The following is a 19,395-nucleotide window of genomic DNA, read 5'->3' on the forward strand; positions in this document are numbered from 1 at the left end:
AGTGATTTGTCAATACTGGATTGGCAATCTCCCCTTGGTTCTCCTGCAGTGCACCAATATACCATCCTGGGACCTACAGCTTCGAGTGCTGGGGCTATCCTGAGTTGTTTTTATTTTTTACGTTTTCACAAGACCTCCGTCAACTGCCTATGCTAATACATAATATTTTTTGTGGAGATTCTATATGGATGGTGTACGCTTCATGTAATGAACTCTTCCCAAGAAAGCCACAGAGGCGAAACGCGTCCCAGTAGAAGTGTTTATGTGAAGCCATTTTCTGACCACAAGAATTACACTTCATGTTGTGATGTTTTTATTAATGTAAAATAGTTTTTGTTGGAAAAAATAAATATTGTGAATTTTAACAAATATTGTGTTATTGTATGATACATGAAAAGTCCCAGCTACTCCCTTTTCTTCTTGATTTATATTAATGAAAGGGATGATGGTGCCCTGCTGATGCTCACTGGAGGATACGTTTGTACCTCACCACACTCATTAACTCCTAAGGACCTCCTTAACACACATTACTGTAAAAATAGTGCAGTGCGCTGAATTTCCTACACAAGCATCAATTTATTTGTGACTGTCCTTGTGTTTACCTGCGGAAAAAAAACCAACTCACATATTATACAGGCGGCAGAAGCAAAGATGTGAATGGGCTTTTTTTCTTCTTCTCTTTACTCAAACCTCTCCTATTTATTTTCCTACCCTTAACCCTTCCCCGTCTTTTATTGCTCTGTCACCTTCTCTCTCTTTTTCACATCCTCTTTATTTCCTTTTCTCTCTCTAGTTTCCTCACATCCTCTCTGTCTTCCTTGTCCTTTTTCCCTTCCTCCTACCCACCTCAATTTCTCCTCTTCATACCTTCGCTCTCTTTTCCACACATCTCCTCTCTTCCTTATGCCCACTCTCACACCCTCTCTCTTCCACATACTCCTCTCTCTTTTTACCTTCCTCAATACCTCAACCCTTTTTACTTTTTAATGCTCTCTCCTTTCCTTACATCTTCTCTTTCCCTTTTCCACATACTCCCTCTTTTTTTATTCTCTTCCTCTGCCCCCCCTCCCCCATTCTTCCAAATCCATTCTCCCTCTCTTTTCCTTATCTGCTAACTCTTCCAACCCCCCCCCCCCATCTCTTTCTCTCTCTCTCCCTTATCCTCTATTCCTTTCATTCTTATCCTTCCTCTCTTTTCCTTATCCCTTATCATCTATCTCTATATTCCACATCCTTTCCCTCTCTCCCCCTTTCCCTCTCTCTCTTACACATCCTCTCTCCCTCTCCTCTTTTTTTTTTTTTTCCTATTTGTCTTATCCAAACACTTTTTCTCTATCTATCCTCCTTATCTTCTCTCTTCCACATCTCCACTTTATTTCTTTCTCCCCCTCAACCTCTATATCTCTTTTCCACATCCCCTCTCTCTCTCTCTCTCTCCCCTTCTCCCTCTCTCTCTACTTCTCTCTCTCTCTCTCTCTCTCTCTCTCTCTCTCTCTCTCTCTCTCTCCCCTTCTCTCTCTCCTTCTCTCTCTCTCTCCCCTTCTCTCTCCTCTCTCTCTCCTCTCTCTCTCTCCTTCTCTCTCTCTCTGTCCTTCTCTCTCTCTCTCTCTCTCTCTCCTTCTCTCTCTCTCTCTTTCCTACTCTCTCTCTCTCCTTCTCTATCCCTCTCTCCTTCTCTCTCTCTTGTTCTCTCTCCTTCTCTCTCTTTCCTTCTCTCTCCCTCTCTCTCTCTTGTTCTCTCTCCTTCTATCTCTCTCTCCTTCTATCTCTCCCTCCTTCTATCTCTCTCCTACCTTCTCTCTTTCTCCCTCTCTCTTTCCCTCTCTCTCTCTCCTTCTCTCTCTCTCCTTCTCTCTCTCTCTCCTTCTCTCTCTCTCTCTCTCCTCTCTCCCTCTCTCTTTCTCTCTCCTTCTCTCTCTCTCTCCTCTCTCCCTCTCTCTTTCTCTCTCCTTCTCTCTCTCTCTCTCTACTTCTCTCTCTCTCCCCCCTTCTCTCCTTCTCTCTCTTCTTCTCTCTCTCTCTCAATTCAATTCAATTCAAATAAGCTTTCTCTCCCTTCCTCCTCTCTCTCCTCCTCCTCTCTCTCTCACACTCTGTCTCTCTCCCTTCTATCTCTCTGTCTCTCTCTCCGTTTCTCTCTCCGTTTCTCTCTCTCCCTTCTCTCTCTCTCTGCCTCTCTCCTTCTCTCTCTCTCTTCTCTCTCTCTTCCTCTCTCTCTCTTTCTCTTCTCTCTCTCCTCTCTCTCTCCCTCTGTCTTTCTTTCTCTCTCTCTCTCTCTCTCTCTCAGTCTCTCTCTCTGTCTTTCTCTCTCTCTCTCTCAGTCTCTCTCTCTGTCTTTCTCTCTCTCTCTCTCAGTCTCTCTCTCTGTCTCTCTCTGTCTTTCTCTCTCTCTCCTTCTCGCTCCCATTTCTTTACTCCCTTTCTCCCTCTTCCTCACCCCCATACCCCCCACCTCCACCCCCTTACTCTCTCTTCTTTGCCACTTCCTGCCTGTCTTCTTCACTCTCTCTGCCTCCAGGTCCCCTGTGTGCCTGTCACCCTGTTTTCTCGTCATCCCTGCACAGTGTATGTCACTCGCTCTCTCTCTCGCAGTGTGTATGGAAGGAGTTAAGAGGTCTGCCTGTGATAGGACAGGGTACGCGCACAGTTGCTTAGTAACAGTGAGATTGCTTGCACAGCTCAACTCTCTTCTCTCCAAATCTCCCATTTCCCCTTTTTTATTTCTCTGCTTCTTTCCCTCTCTACCTGTCCATCTCTCCACCCCATTCTGTGCCTTTTCCACCCTCTTTCCATCACTCTCTCTGCCTAAATCTCTCTTACCTGTCCTCTACCTCCATTTACTATCATTACCATCCACATTTTTTACCCCATACATCTTTCTTGCTATTTTTCTAGGTTTTTCTTCTTCTTCTTTTTTTTTTTTTTTTGCATTTCTTGTGTCATCCTCCTCTTATTCCCTCTTCTTCTTAACCCTCCATCTCTCGCTGTCGGCGAAGTAGTTAAGCAGTCCCCCCGTGCGTGTCCCTGTGATAGGAGGAGGCGTGCACACAGTTGCCTGGTTACCACGCTCACAGTGACATCCCTGTGAATACGGAAGGATGCAGCTCGAGCTGGTCCTGGGAGCTGGGTAACGTGGAGGCCTCTTACCCTGCACGCCCTGCAGATCCCGCACATCTTTGCCTGCACCGCACATGCTTCTTACGCTGCCCTGCTCGACCCAGGCTGGCTGCCCTGCACTGCACCCGCTGCTCTGCTGCATGCCTGTGTCATCCTGCATTGCATGCACTGCAGTGCACACCTTGCACTGCATAACCCCAGATCCCCACATCCCTCTCATGCTGGACCCTCCGTCTTGTGGGGGACGCTGCAAATCCTGCACGCAACACTGCACGGCTTGCATGTCCTGCGCTGCACCCTGCCGGCCTTCTACCTGTGCCCTGCTTTGCACCTCAGACCTCCCAACATCCCTCCCATCCTTCACCCCATTTCTCCACACCCTACCTCACTTTGTGTTTGGGGTTCGCCATCCACAGCTTGGGCCTAGTCAAGGTCTTGAACATGAAATTTGATGGAAACTGAAAGATACGCTGAGTTTTGAGGTGAGAGAGTATCTGCTGTGTACCTGGATGTGCGTAAACTGAGTCTCTGTGTACCTCTGTGTGCGTCACTTGTGTGTGCAATTAAGCCAGATTTCTAGGGAACCAAGTACCTGCTAGTGTGCCAGTAAGTCCGTCTCTCGCCATAAGGGTCTTTCTGCATAGTTTCCACATTCCATAGTTTTGTGTAGCTTTGGTGTGGACAAATCCAGGGACCTGGGTCGCCTAAGAAACTACCACTTGGCACCTAGTCTTTTTTTTAAGGTTGCCGTTCTTGGAGCTCCTTGACTCCAATACCAGACCGGAGGAGCTCTTGAAGTGGGGATAAATGTGTCCGGGGTAGAGCACACCCCAAAGCTCCCTATCTTGAGATATTTCCAGAACTGCCTACCTGTAAAGGTCAGTGCGATAAAATATCAAGTTCTTTGCTAGGAGTTTCATTCACTTTTCAGAATGCAGCCCAAGGAGTGAGAATCAATAGGGCAGGTGGGCAGAGTTGGGAGCTCCAACAGGAATTCTTTTCCTCCGAACACCTTGAGATGTTCAGAAACCTTTCTGTAATATGAGTTTTAGAGGAACTGCCCATCCATGAAGCCTGTGTATCCGTCAGTTGACCTATCATCGATCAGTTATTTTATATCTGTGTACGAAGCTTGTTGGGCCCTACCAGAAGGAGACCATCTACAAACTTTGAGATGGCATTTAAAGGTCCTCCTAGACCAGCAACCTCCATCTCCTGTGTGGTGTTGCTCCAGCTGATGAAGAACTATAAGCCTAGGGCTGAGAGTTGTAGTTCCTCATCAGCTGCAGAGCAGCTTGACTAAAAGGATATTAGAGGACAGCTATGCACAGGTTCCTTCGAAGAGGATCTTTAGGTTGACCATGGACCTCTAAGAAAGGACTATCGATGGTCTCTACAATTCTTTTTTTCACCTATTATACAACGCTTCTAATTATGCGATTCTAGAGAATTTAACATCCACAGCGAACCATATGGCATCGAACAGATTGATACATAAATTAATGAGGGCTTTGCTTGTTGTAGAATACAAACTCTGTTACGTGGTGCGTGAAGTCCATGCCTTGTGCACATTTAATATCTGCATATGCGTGCATTGGTACACGCTCAGGCTACAAGTCTTAGATACCTATGGACATATGCAAATAAAAAAAACACATTAGGTGGAGGTATGGGTTTATGGAATTGGGAGCCATACAGATTGTCTTTGCCCAAAGAAACCCGGTCGGCTTTAGGTCTTCCTGTGCAGGCTAGAGGAGGGGATTGGTTGCCACAGGCAACAGCCCTAAATTTTCCCAGCTCCAGCTGTCAGTGGAGTGAGTGCGTACCTGTATGTGTTCTGTGCGCTGTGTGCCTATACGGTGCTGTTTCCTTATGTGTCTATACAGTACAGTGCCTCTATGTTCTGCAGGCTGCACTGCTGTGTGTGGGTGGATTATATACTTGTATAGAAGCATTTTACTGCTGTGAGCCGGTGCATTTCAATGTCTGTGTGGGCGTTTGCACAGAGCTCTGTGTGTTTTTTTTTTAAATATACAGCTTTTTTTTTTTCTTTTTCTTTTTTTTTGTATGTGTGTGTTGCTGTGTGTTCTGCTATGAATGTGTGCCATTTCATGCTGGAATTTGTTATCTGTATTTTTGTTTTCTTTTTTTTTGGATGAACCTATTGCGTGTCGTTCAAATTGTGCATGCACCTCCGTGTGTGTCACCATGCATGTTTGTCTCATCGACTTGGGTCTCCGTGTTTAGGGATGTTGCAAGTCACTTTTCATTGTATCAGTATGCACCTCAGATCTGGAGGGTGCTTGTCGGGGCCCCCCTTTTTAACAAGGCAGCACTGAGAATTAGTTGGAGAAAGACATACGTTCAGCAATATTTGACCTTCATGAAAATGGAAGGCTTTGGTTATGCATAAATACAGCACATTTACATTGGATTACATCCCAGTAATGTCATGTCCTCGGTACGGGGGGGAGTCATGTACATCAACAGTGCTATCGGAAGTTTTACTGACCTGGCAACATTTATGCAGTTTCTACCTGTCTTACAATATTCATCGTTGTGTCAAAGAGAAAATAATGGATAATTGTCCAGACTGTGGTCCTGGGCTGATTGTGGTCCTCATTGCAGCCCTTGGTGTGGCCCTCATTGCACAGAAGCAAGACTTAGGCCGCGTACACACGCGGGGACTGTTCGCCCAACTTTGTCCGTCAAACAGTTTCGGCAAACAGTCCGCTCAAAATTAGCATGGACGGACATGGCCACACACGACGAACGAACAGTTTGCTGAAACCGTGCGCGATGACGTGAACGGCACGTACGACGGGACGAAAAATACGACGTCCTATACACTGCATTATAACTTTCGGCGTGTAAATCCTTTCTGAGCATGCGCGGAACTTAGTTTGACGAACAAGCCTACACACGAGCGGACTGTTCGCTGAAACAAGGTTTCAGCGGACAGTTTTTCGGAAATTCCGAAAAACCTTGTTCGTCAAACTGTCCGCTGAAACTGTCCGCTGAAAGCCCACACACGAGCGGACTGTCCGCCCAAACACTGTTCAGCGGACAAAGTTGGGCGAACAGTCCGCCCGTGTGTACGCGGCCTTAGAGAAAAAAAAAAAAGTTTTTGACAATTTTTGTCAAATTCTGTAAACAGGGCCTATCCCGGCCTTTCTCAACCTTTTTACCCCAGGGGAACACTTAAAATAATTTTCAGGTCTCGGGGAACCCCTGATAAAACCAATTCATTGGTGGTCAGTGAGAAAAATGCCCCTTATTTTGGTGGTCAATGAGAAGAATGCCCTTTTTTACAGTGGTGGTAAGAATGACCTCCTTACAGAGAGCTATAAAGATCATTGGTGTCATACCACTGGCTCCTCCAAGTGTCATTGGCTCAGAACGATGTAGGTACCATCAAACAGGAGGTATCAGCCACAGGAACCCCCTAGCCATCTCCGAAAAAGAACCCTGGTTGAGAATAGCCGGCCTAGCCTCTCTTATTAACCACCCTCAGAGGAACTCTAAGCCCTTGTACACACGGTCGGCGATTCCCACAATCAAATCCATCTGAGTAATTCCGATGGATTCATTCCGGAAGAGGCCCGGAAGTGATGTTGCATACACATAGTCGGACTAAGTTGTCGGAAAATCCGATTGTACATAACGTGATGACGTTATTTCGTTACGAAGGGACTACGTTCAGGCTAGTAGCCAATAGCTTTGATCTAGGAATTTGATCTGAGCATGCGTGGCACTTTGTCCGTCGGAGTAGGCTACACATGATCGGAGTATGTCTGATAGGAGCATTTTGTCTGAAAATTTTACCGGCAAGTTGGAAAAATTGGTCCGTCGGATATTCCGACGGAAACAGTCCGATGCATGCCACACACAGTCAGAATATCCGACAAAACGGTCCGATAGGAAACATTCCGACGGAATCTCCGACCGTGTGTACAAGGGCTAATGCCCCATACACACTATCAGATTTTCTGCTGATTTTTTCCATCAGGTTTACCAAAACCATGTAGTAGAAGGCCCTGCCTGATTGCATACAAATTGAAACTCCTAAGGTTTGACCTCATATTATATGGTTTTGGTAAATCTGAAGGAAAAACTCAGCAGAAAAACTGATAGTGTGTATGGGGCTTAAGCGTGGATAATAGGGTTGCTGCCTCATCCCTTTAAAACAAAACATTTATTAATTACACAGGTTTTGTGGCTGATTAAGGTGGTAATTGAACTCGCTTGGTGCCTTATCTGCATTAAATTAGCCTCAAAACCTGTTTAATTCATGTGTTCGGGTTTAAAGGGATGAGGTGGCAACCCTAGTTGATAATAAAAGTGTTAATATGGACAGTTGCCTTGATGACCACAGCTGTAATAAGGACTAGACCAGGGGTCTTCAAACTTTGTTAAACAAAGGTCCAGTTTATTATACTTCAGACTTTAGAGGGGCCAGACTGTGGCCAATAGCGGTAGAAAATGTCCCACCATCAGTAACAAAATGCCCCGTCATTGGTGTCAGTGAAAATAATAGTTCCCCTTCGCTGGTGTCAGTGGGTGGAATAGTGTCCCATCATTGATGTCAGTGAGAAGAATAGTGCCCCATTGCTGGTGGCAGTGGGACTAATAGTGCCCCATCATTGATCTGAGTGAGAAGAATAGTGCCCCATTGCTGGTGGCAGTGGGAGGATTAGTGCCCCATCATTAGTGTCAGAGGGAGGGATGGTGACCCATCATTGGTATCAGTGGGAGGAAAAGTGCCCCATTGCTGGTGTCAGTGGGAGGAATAGCACCCATCATTGTGTCAGTAGGAGAAATAGTGCCCCATGATTGGTGTCAGTGGGAGGAATAGTGCCCCACTGTTGTTAGTGGCAGGAATTATGCCCAATTGTTAATGGAGGCAATAGCGCCCCAAGGGCCGGATAAATACAAACGGTTGCATCCGACCCCCCCGGACTGCAGTTTGGAGACCATTAGGCTAGACCTTTGTCTTTAAAGTGAAACTTTGCAGAATGCAAAAAGGAGCACCAAACCAATCACCAATAAAAAGAAAACCAGCGTGTTTCAGGCGTTAAGGCACTCACCTTCATCAGGGCTTATGTGTTGGTTTCAGATTAATTGCAAAAAAAGTTATATAATATGTCTTGAATTAATGTCACTGATAGTTTTGTGCAGCATTAACTATCAGCAACAGTAATTCAGATCATATTATATATTTTTTGTTGCAATTCATCTGCGTTCTATCCATATTTGTGGTTATACACAAGCCCCGATGAAGGAGGGGAGCAGGGTCTTAGCCCCTGAAACGCGCTGTTTTTTTGTTGTTGTTGTATATAAACAAAAAAACACTTTGGACTATGGTCATTGGTGTGGCTCACTTTCTGCTTAGTTGGACTTCTGTCTAGACTTTCCTCCATTTGTGGGTGCTCTTCTTTATGCAAGCAGCCTAACGCATAATACCAGATACTGATAATAGAAGAACTAGCACCACAGTTTACGCCTGCTTAAAATTATATTGTCAGCCATTTTGAACTTTTTTCAAGTCCTGCCTAACAGATTGTACAATAAGGTGTCTACCATTTCCTTGATAAGAGAGCAAGGCCCTCATAGCAGCCCCCATTGTGGTCTTCATGGCAGCCCCCATTGTGGTCTTCATGGCAGCCCCCATTGTGGTCTTCATGGCAGCCCCCATTGTGGTCTTCATGGCAGCCTCCATTGGGGTCTTCATGGCAGCCCCCATTGCGGTCTTCATGGCAGCCCCCATTGCGGTCTTCATGGCAGCCCCCATTGTGGTCTTCATGGCAGCCCCCATTGTGGTCTTCATGGCAGCCCCCATTGTGGTCTTCATGGCAGCCTCCATTGGGGTCTTCATGGCAGCCCCCATTGCGGTCTTCATGGCAGCCCCCATTGCGGTCTTCATGGCAGCCCCCATTGTGGTCTTCATTGCAGAGCCTAGCCTCTCTTGTGATCCATATAGAAAATAAAAGGGGCAATAAGGACAGTTGTCCATTGCCTATGGTTGTAATGAGGACCAGGCCTTGGTCCCTGAAGTGAAACCGTCAGCCATTTTAAATATAAAGCAGAACTAAACCCTCCTACCTTTTACAGCCAAGGAAGCTGCCATCTTAACCTCTGTTTGATCTGCAATTGCCATGATGCTGCACATTTGACCAATTATGACCCCAGCCATTTGCGTTCAGTTTAGAGCTAACAAAAGCACTCAAGTCACTGTAAAAGTTATCATAACTGTTTTAGTAAATGGGTAAATTGATGGGTTTAGATCTGCTTTAACAGTCCTGCTTAAAGCGGAACTAAGTCCATCGATTCAACAGTTTTAAAAACAATGACATTTCCGACACGTACCGGAAATGTAACACTCCTATTGGTTTTTCTCTCAACCAAACTGTCAAACCATCCAATGGTTAGTGTCATAACTGATCACATATAACGTCATCATGGCAGTTGAAGATCAAACAGAGGCCAAGATGGCATCTTCCTTGGCTGAAAACGCTAGGAGGGTTTAGTTCCACTGTAAGAACAGGTACTAATGGGGTTTTCCATTATAATAGAGAAATCCCTCTATTGTGCACTTCTCGGACTTACCAAAAGTATTGGGACACCTGCCTTTACACACATGAACTAGGACCTTCCAGTCTTAGTCCGTAGGGTTCAATATTGAGTTGGCCCACCCTTTTCAGCTATAACAGCTTCAACATCCACAAGGTCTAGGAGTGTTAAACAACAGAATAGAAAAAGCAATGGGACTTTGTGTGAGGCATGTCACTGAATGGATATCTTGTTCATATCATTCATTGAATTGTTTATTGATTACAAATCACGTTATAAAAAGTGTCAATCTGTGATAAAGGAAACAATATACTATGATACACTTGTATGAATATACAGTTATTATACAAAATAAAATGCAACATGATTGGCAGTACAGTTACATAAAAACACTCATCCATTCATAATGGTTCAATATACATAAGCAATTGCTCATGGTGAGCCAAACTTGTCTGGGCATCAGTTCGATGTATACTCGACGCTCGTTTCAATGCTCATGCCAATCATCAGAAGCAAAATGCTCTGAAATTAAATCAGTAATATCTATAAATATAGGATACCCTTTAAACAGAGAACCATCTTTAAAAAAAAAAAAAAGGTCTATAACTTACAATGGATGAGTGTTTTTTTTTGTAACTGTACTGCCAATCATGTTGCATTTTATTTTGTATAATAACTGTATATTCATACAAGTGTATCATAGTATATTGTGTCTTGTTAGCAATCTCTGCTCTAATTCATCCAAAAGGTTTTCTATTGGGTTAAGGTGCAGGCCAAGTTCCTCCAACCCAAACTCGCTCAACCATGTCTTTATGGACCTTGCTTTGTGCACTGGTCCAAATCATCTGGTGGAGGGGGGATTATGGTGTGGGGTTGTTTTTCAGGTGTTGGGCTTGTCCCTTTAGTTTCAGTGAAAGGAACTCTTAAGGCGTCAGCATACCAAGACATTTTGGACTATTTTCATGCTCCCAACTTTGTGGGAACAGTTTGGGGACGGCCCCTTCCTGTTCCAACATGACTGCCCACCAGTGTACAAAGCAAGGTCCATAAAGACACGGATGAGCGAGTTTTGGGTGGAGGAACTTGACTGGCCTGCACAGAGTCCTGAACTTAACCTGATAGAACACAAGATTAGAGCGGAGATTGCGAGCCAGGCCTTCTCATCTGTGTCTGACCTCACAAATGCGTTTCTGGAAGAACGGTCAAACATTCCCATAGACACACTCCTAAACCTTGTGGACGGCCTTCCCAGAAGAGTTGAAGCTGTTATAGCTGCAAAGGGAGGGCCAACTCAATATCGAACCCTACAGACTAAGACTGGGATGCCATTAAAGTTCATGTGTGTGTAAAGGCAGGTGTCCCAATACTTTTGGTAATATAGAGTAGTTTCAGTTTGCTGTTGGGGACTTAATATCTCTGACTTTTGACTAAGCATTGGACTACTTATTTGCTCCCTAACCATTTAGAGTCCCCACAGGATAAGTACACCATAAAGCGAAACTACAGGCGCCTCCGTTTGCTGGACTCCACTTGCTTAGCGCGGGATCGATCCGCTAATCCCTGCTGATCAGGCAGAAGACAGGTCCGTCTCCGCTTACTGAGCAGAGCAGGGACTAACCCAGTCCCGCTTTCCTCTATGGGGAAATCAGATGAAAATGGACCACCTGTCCTTTCTTCCGATCATATCTGTTCTGATCCGCCAGGCGGATGGCAAATAGGACCACCATCCGTCTGGATTCTGCGAAGACAGGATCAGATAGCGGTGGATATCAGTGGTCTACTGACATCTGCCACTGCATAGGGGTGAATGGAGGGTCCGATCAGGTCCGTCTGAAACACCGACAGGCGGACCTTTCTGATCAGCCATTATACTTTGTTTTAAACCCCTGAGCAGCCAGATAACATATTAACCGTTGGACTGGCAGTTTGAGTACCATGGATTTAATACTCAGTCAGCTATAATTGTCCAATTATTGTATGCACTTTTTGTATCGCGCTTACAGCTACTACCACATTTATTGGACCTGATCGGAGAGCCCATGTGAAAGTGCCCCAACTGCCACCTTTTCTTGTGCTCTCAAGCAGATGGCCAAATCATCAAATGGCTGTTTTTCATAACTAATCACATGTGCAGCCAGGGCAGGACTTAGGGTGGTGGGGGCCCCTGGGCTTGAGTCACTTTCGGGCCCTACCTTCTATACATTACCGTATTTATCGGTGTATAACACGCACCCCAAGTTTAGGAGGGAAGTTTAAGGAAAAAAAAAACCTTACATTTAAATGCCCATCACTGCAGCCTTATCAGTGCCCATCTGCAGCCTTATCAGTGCCCACCTGCAGCCTTGTCAGTGTCATTTGCAGCCTTGTCAGTGTAGCCTTGTCATTTGCAGCCTAAAAATGGCACCGCCGAGATACATAGTCCTGTATATCTTGGCTCTCAAGTCCTCTCGGCGCCTCTCGGGTCCTCTCGGCAGCTCTCGGGTCCTCTCGCAGTCCTGAGCGGAGCCAAGAGTAGCCGAGTGTACTCGGTTTGACTCACAGTCATGCCCAGTCCCTTTGTTATGTCCATCAGAGGTCGGGACTGGGCATGACTGTGAGTGTAGTCGAGCCAAATACACTCGGCTATGTATCTCAGCGGGGCCTGCGGGGCCCCCTATTGGGCGGGGCCCATGGGCTTGGGCCCAGTCAAGCCCAATGGTAAGTCCAGCCCTGTGTGCAGCCAGTCATGCAAGTCTTTACTGTCCTGGCCAAGCCCGGCCTGTGCATTAGTGCCCCAAAGACTTCTGTTTGGCCTTGCCCGAGGCCAGAGAGCATCTGAGATGGCCCACGGAACTCATTGGGGCTGTAATTCACAGTAAAGACTCGTGGCACCGAAGGGAAGCAAGCAAAGGGGATTGTGGGTATCGCACATCATAAAGCCTGGTACATGCTGGGTTGAACGGAAAAAAATGGGCAGCCCCAGATGGAGCCGTTCTACTAACGATCTCCCCCTCTGAGCTATTGTGTTCTGACAGGGGGGGCGACCCATCCACCAGGACACTCCGATCAGCAATCTCAGCCATTGGCGAAAAGCGCTGATCAGGAGCTGGTCAGCTGCTGGTTTTTCTAGCATGCTTATCCATCAGAAGCCAGCCAAACGGCCAGCTTCTGATGGACACGGTGCTTTACAAACTGCCGAATGTTGGCCGGTTTTTATTAAACTGGTGGAAGCATCCTGACAATCAGCCGTGTGTACAGGGAATGAAGAGAATATATTGTCTCCAGCCATAAAGAGCCTTTCTTGTCCGTTTGCAAATGCGATTTGCTTTTGCGATTTGTAGTACAGGAACGGAATTGTGCGTTTTTTGGGTCCATAGACTTAAATGGGAGTACTTTCAAAAAAAGTGGAATTTTTCAAGCATTTTTCAGGTGCTCCAATTAAAGTCTATGGATCCAAAGATGTGCATTCTGCCCCAAAGAGACTCACGCCATGAGCAACACCACCCTCAGGTGTGAACAGGCCCCTCCAGAATTATGGAATTCTTGAGCGTTGTTGTGTTTTGGGAATCACATGGCAAAATGTTCAGGTGTGAACGAGAGTGAAGACCCAAAAGCCCCACACACAGTCAGAATATCCGACAAAACGGTCCGATAGGAAACATTCCGACGGAATCTCCGACCGTGTGTACAAGGGCTAATGCCCCATACACACTATCAGATTTTCTGCTGAGTTTTTCCTTCAGATTTACCAAAACCATGTAGTAGAAGGGCCTGTCTGGTTGCATACACATTGAAACTCCTAAGGTTTGCCCTCATATTATATGGTTTTGGTAAATCTGAAGGAAAAACTCAGCGGAAAAACTGATAGTGTGTATGGGGCTTTAGTGGTAGAGATACCCATCAAGGCACAATTCTCTTGACATAAGTTCCCATAGCTCCATGCACTCTGAATATCTGCTAAACAGTGCAAGTTTAGAAGATATTCACAGTACCTACAGGTAAGTCTTATTATAAGCTCACCTGTAGATACAAGTGGTAAAACAGAGTTTACTACCACTTTCCGACCGCCTCCTGTACATATACGGCGGCAGGATGGTTCTCCTGCACGAATTGCCGTGTATATATAAGGCGACTCCTGCAAGACCCATAGGAGGCGCGCTCATGCCACCACACGGTGGGGCACCCGATACACGTGGATCGTGGGCACGAGAGCCAGAACGAGGATTTGTGTGTGTGTAAACACACAAATCCCTGTTCTGACAGGGGAGGAGAAACAGATTGTTTGTTCCTAGTAAGTAGCGATCTGGCTTCTCCCCTAGTCAGTCCCATCCCCTCACAGTTAGAAACACACCTAGGGAACACACTTAACCCCCTTAATCGCCCCCTAGCGTTAACCCCTTCCCTGCCAGTGACATTTATACAGTAATCTGTGGTTATTTTTGGCTCTATTTTTAGCTGTATAAATGTCAGTGGTCCCAAAAGTGTCAAAAGTGTCCGATCTGTCTGTTGTAATGTTGCAGTGCTGCTAAAAATCGCGAATCACCGCTAACGCTGCCACCTAATGGAGCAGTACAAATCCCATATCAAATCAAATCAAAAATAATCAAAATTTCATAAAAATATCCAGTTTTTTGTAGACACTATATATTTTGCACTAACCAATAAATATACGCCTACTGCGATTATTTTTTTTTTTTTAACAGAAATATGTAGAAGGATATATACTGGCCTAAACTGATGATTTTTTTTTTTTTTTTTTTAATGGGGGTATTTATTATAGCAAAAACAAAAAAATATTGTTATTTTTTTTAAAATTGTCACTTTTCTTTTGTTTATAGCACAAAAAATAAAAAACGTAGAGGGGATCAAATACCACCAAAAGAAAGCTCTATTTGTGGGAAAAAAAAAGGACGTACATTTTGTTTGGGTATCGCATTGCACAACCGCGCAATTGTCAGTTAAATTGAAGCAATGCTGTATCACAAAAAATGGCCTGGACAGGAAGGGGGTAATTTCTTCCAGGGCTGAAGTGGTTACATTTTCAGTGATTGCTGCTTCATCCAGGTGGAGCTAAACTGTATCTGAGCACCACAAACTGAAAACACTATTTCATTTATTTGAATATTCAGAGCAAACTCCCCCATCCATTCACACACCCCTGCTTTATTTTGTTGAGAAATCACTTTGCCCCCCCCCCCCAGTATTTCTAGCTCCGGCCATCTTGAGTAAGGGCAGATGATTCGTGTAGCATCCTGGAATCCATCTGCCCCTTAGCTTAGGCATACAGGCAGGAGGGTGTGCTTAGCTAGGATAGTCCCCTCCCCCCCCCCCCCTTCTGATGACTCCTGGCATGTATGATACCATTTTGGCCCAGGCCAGAAACCAGGAAGAAACATGGCGATCTTGAGTAAGGGCAGATGATTCATGTAGAATTTACTTCCTGGAATCCATCTGCCCTTAGTTCAGACATGCAGGCAGGAGGGTGTGCTTAGCTAAGAAACCCCCCCCCCCCCCCCCCTCCAGATGACAGGAACAAAAGTCCCATGATGACACCTGGGATGTATGATATCATTTTGGCCTAGGCCAGAAACCAGGAAGAAGCTGAAGTAATGTAAAAAAAGAAAGGTTAAAACAATCAATTGGGGGTCATTTATGAAAGGCAAATCCACTTTTCACTGCAAGTGCAGTTGGAAGTGCAGTCATTCTAAATCTAAGGGGTAGATCTGAAACGAGGGGAAGCTCTGCTGGTTTTATCATCCAATCACGTGCAAGCTAAAATGCTGTTTTTTATTTTCCTTGCATGTCCCCCTCGGATCTACAGCGACTGTACTTTCAAGTGCACTTTCAGAGCAAAGTGGATTTTCCTTTAGTAAATAACCCCCAATATAATATACCTTCCTATCTATTTACTAATCATAAGGATTAAAAATAGTGAATGTTGATTGAGAGAGTTTTGTTCCTATTTAAATTGCATGTAAACTCTAACAATAAATATCTCTTCTTTGCTCCCTTCTGGTCTGTTGAAACGGAACCCAACTCATCCCACCCCAACTTGGGTTGCCACCTGTCCGGGATTCACCCAGACAGTTCGGGTTTGGAATCATGCGTTCGGGTTTCAGACCACCTGTAACCCGGACACATTATTCAGACTGGACTATGGCTTTCTAGCAGGGTTGCTGACTGCAGTTGTCTAAGCTGAGAGTGTCTGTTACACTCTCTTTCATACTGTCCAAAGCCAACACTAACAATCCCCCCCCCCCCCCCCACACACAGACAGGAGAGAAGAGAGAGGGCTTGATCTAGGGTTGCCACCTGTCCAGGATTCACCCGGACAGTTCGGGTTTGTAATCTTGTGTCCGGGTTTCAGTCTGCCTGAAACCCGGACACATTATTTAGTGGGTTGTGGCTCCCCAAGTAACTGAGATAGTCACACAAAAATCTGTTGCCTTTTGGGAGCTGCAGCCCCCTCTCTGAGGGCAGGTTTGACATCACTGGGGGTGGGGGGCAGGATGTTAGCAAGAACAGTTTGACCCCACCCACTTTGTCGCAGCGCACTGTGTAACCACTGTAATTGGGGGGCACCCAAAGGTGTCCCCGGTCTTTTATAATCCTATAATGTATACTACGAAAAAAAATGTGCCCTCTGCTGCTAAAGTGTTCGGGTTTGGCTTGAAGAAAAGGTGGCAACCCTAGCTTGATCTGCTCCTCTTCCTCCTGCCCCTACTCCTCTCTGTCTGCCCACACTTCAATCCCGAGCACTGTGCCTCAGAAAAGCAAAATGGGGGCCAGAAATATGAAGTCTAGCAGCCTCAGCTACATCTAGGCACCACTCTGTGTGTGCCAATCCTGGGGCCTCCTGGGAAATGTGATGTAAATATCCCAGGGGGGCTGCAGGTCCAGGTACACATCGGGTACACATCATTGTTGTCAGCAACTATAAGAAGATTTTAAGCTATGATCAAAAAATGTTGTGATCAAAAAAAAATTGATTGATATTGACCCTATCATAAAGTGCAAAAATAAATAAATAAATAAATTATTCTATAAATAAATATAAATTCATAAGTGAAAATGTATAAATATAAATTAATAAATGGAAATGATTAAACTAATAAAATGACCATAAAAATAAATACAAATTCATACGTGACAATTTACACATCATTGTTGGCCTAGGCCAGAATATTGGAGTGGGACAGGGCTGAAAAAATAAATAAAAATAATGAAAAAAATATTTTAAAAAAATTCTTGCAAATTCAGCTTAGGGAGTAGCCACTTTTTATTCAAGCCAAACCCGGACGCTTTAGCGGCGCACAGTAAAAATATATATTTTTTTAACATGCACTATAGGATTTTAACAGACCTGGGATGCCTTTGGGCGCTCCAAAGAGAATAGTAATGTGGCGTGGATAGTGCCCCCTCACCCTCCTATGTGGCCCCTGTTCTGAGCCACATTCCTGTCTGAATTTTGTGTCCGGGTTTCAGGTGGACTGAAACCCGGACACATGATACAAAACCCGAACTGCGCCGGTGAATCCCGGACAGGTGGCAGCCCCACACCTCCCAACTTTTTGAGATGGGAATGAGGGACACCTATCGGCAAAAGCATGCAGGCATAGGACACACTCCTTGCCACGCTCTCTTAAAGGAGAATTGTACAAAAAAAACAAGATTGGTTAAACCCACAAGGGTTTTTTTTTTTTTTACCACTACTATTCCTTTATATTGGTTTTTGGAATTTACAAATGCAGCGATTTAGAAATCAGATGAAAGGTCTAGTGCTGGAAAACATTTTTTGATAGATACAAATTGCATTTTAAATACAACTATATGGATCAGACCAAAATGGGGGACACATGAGGAGGAATGAGGGACATTGCTCCAAATCAGGGACCGTCCCTTGAAATCAGGGACAGTCCTCGAAATCAGGGACAGTCCTCGAAATCAGGGACAGTCCTCGAAATCAGGGACAGTTGGGAGCTATGCAACCCTATTAGGGAGGGAGTGTTAAGATGGAACTAAATCTCTTTTGGGATTTAAGTTCCGCTTTAAATATACCATTGAAAGCCTTTTATTATATTATAGTATATTTGTTTGACAAATGCAAAAAAAAAAAAAAGTCTTGTATGCTGATACTGTACTGTACTCTCCGCCTATGTACTGTTATCAGCCAGCTTTGTTCGCTGCTATCTCCATAGACATCAAAACACCTCCCTCTGGTATGGAGGAGACAGGGAGGTGTTAAGTGGTTCTAACACATTGTTATGTAGACTAATGCCCTGTACACACGGTCTGACTTTCAGATGGAAAATGTGTCTGATCGTGTTGTCGGAAATTGCGATCGTGTGTGGGCTCCATCGGACTTTTTCCGTCTGAATTTCCGACACACAAAGTTTGAGAGCAGGATATAAAATTTTTCCGACAGCAAAATGCGATTGCTTAAATTCCGAACGTGGGTAGACATATCCGACACAACAAAGCGCAACGCATGCTCAGAATAAATTACGAGATGAAAACAATTGGCTACTGGCCTGTTTATAGTCCCGACGTACGTGTTGTACGTCACCGCGTTCAGACCGATCGGATTTTCCGACAACTTTGTGCGAACGTGTGTATGCAAGACAAGTTTGGGCCAAAATCTGTCGGGGAAAAAACAGACGGATTTTGTCGTCGGAATGTGCGACCGTGTGTATGGGGCATAACACACTCGTTGTCCTCGGGTGATGATCCTGCTCAGTATGGTTGTCACCCTAGCACAGGAAGTGAGCTCATAGCAGGTTATTTCACCCTAAGGGGGAAGTTCCGCTTTTCTGCTTCCTTCCCTTCTCCTCTTCAACTTTTTGGGGTTTTTTCTTCTTCTGGGGAACGGGTACCCAGGGTGGATTTGATTTAAATCAAGTCACTAGTAAAAAGGCTTGATTTAAATCAACTCGATTTTAAATCATAATTTTTAACCACTTAAAGCGGAGGTCCACCCTAAAATGGACCTTCCGCTCATCGGAATCCCCCCCCCCCCCTCCGGCGCCACAATTGGCACCTTTCAGGGGGGAGGGGGGTGCAGATACCTGTACAGTACAGGTATTCTGCACCCACTTCCGGGATAGCTCTCTGCGGAAAGGGGCGTAGATTACGCCCCTTTCCGCAAGTGCCCGCCCCCTTCCGCAAGTGCCCCGCTGCCTGCTGGGAAACACACAGATCCCAGAGGCAGCGGGGACCGTCCTTATTGCGCAGCGCGACGCGCGCATGCGCAGTAGGGAACCGGGAAATGAAGCCGAAAGGCGCAATTTCCTGATTCCCATACCCAAGATGGCGGCGGCAGCACCCGAGTGACGATCTAGAGATCGGCTTCGGGTGCCGACATCGCGGGCGCGCTGGACAGGTAAGTGTCACTATTTTAAAAGTCAGCAGCTGCAGTATTTGTAGCTGCTGGCTTTTAAAAAAAAAAAAAACGCGGAGTCCCAGCGGACTCCCGCTTTAAGGACCGAGCCTCTTTCTGAGATTTGTTGTTTATAAGTTATAAAAATTTATTTTTTTTGCTAGAAAATTACATTTTTAATTTTTTTTTCTAACACCCTAGAGAATAAAATGGCGGTTGTTGCAATACTTTCTGCCACACCGTATTTGCGCAGCGGTCTTACAAGAGCATTTAATACACTTTTTTTTTTTTTATTAAAAAATAATTTAGCCCAATTTTTTTTTCTATTGTGAAAGATAATGTTACGCCGAGTA

The 19,395-nt window shown here is 45.1% G+C and overlaps 1 protein-coding gene across 15 annotated transcripts in view; it reads left to right on the plus strand.

The window, feature by feature from the left end:
* Nucleotides 1–19,395, plus strand: part of SYNGAP1 (synaptic Ras GTPase activating protein 1) — a 562,775-nt gene that overhangs the window by 279,238 nt on the left and 264,142 nt on the right. Inside the window, exons 1-2 of one of the 15 annotated variants that reach the window (XM_077484723.1) lie at nucleotides 2,981–3,127; nucleotides 3,534–3,599. The exons of 13 other annotated variants lie outside the window; for them this stretch is intronic. The gene's annotated coding sequence lies outside the window, so the exon portion shown is untranslated. Of the gene's footprint in view, nucleotides 1–2,980; nucleotides 3,600–19,395 lie in introns of those variants that run through there. One more of the 15 variants, XM_077484722.1, reaches the window with a different exon arrangement.

This window comes from Lithobates pipiens, unplaced genomic scaffold (genome assembly GCF_037356315.1).
Source record: "Lithobates pipiens isolate NorthernLeopardFrog02 unplaced genomic scaffold, aLitPip1_a1.2 Scaffold_1, whole genome shotgun sequence".
Lineage (NCBI taxonomy): Eukaryota > Metazoa > Chordata > Amphibia > Anura > Ranidae > Lithobates > Lithobates pipiens.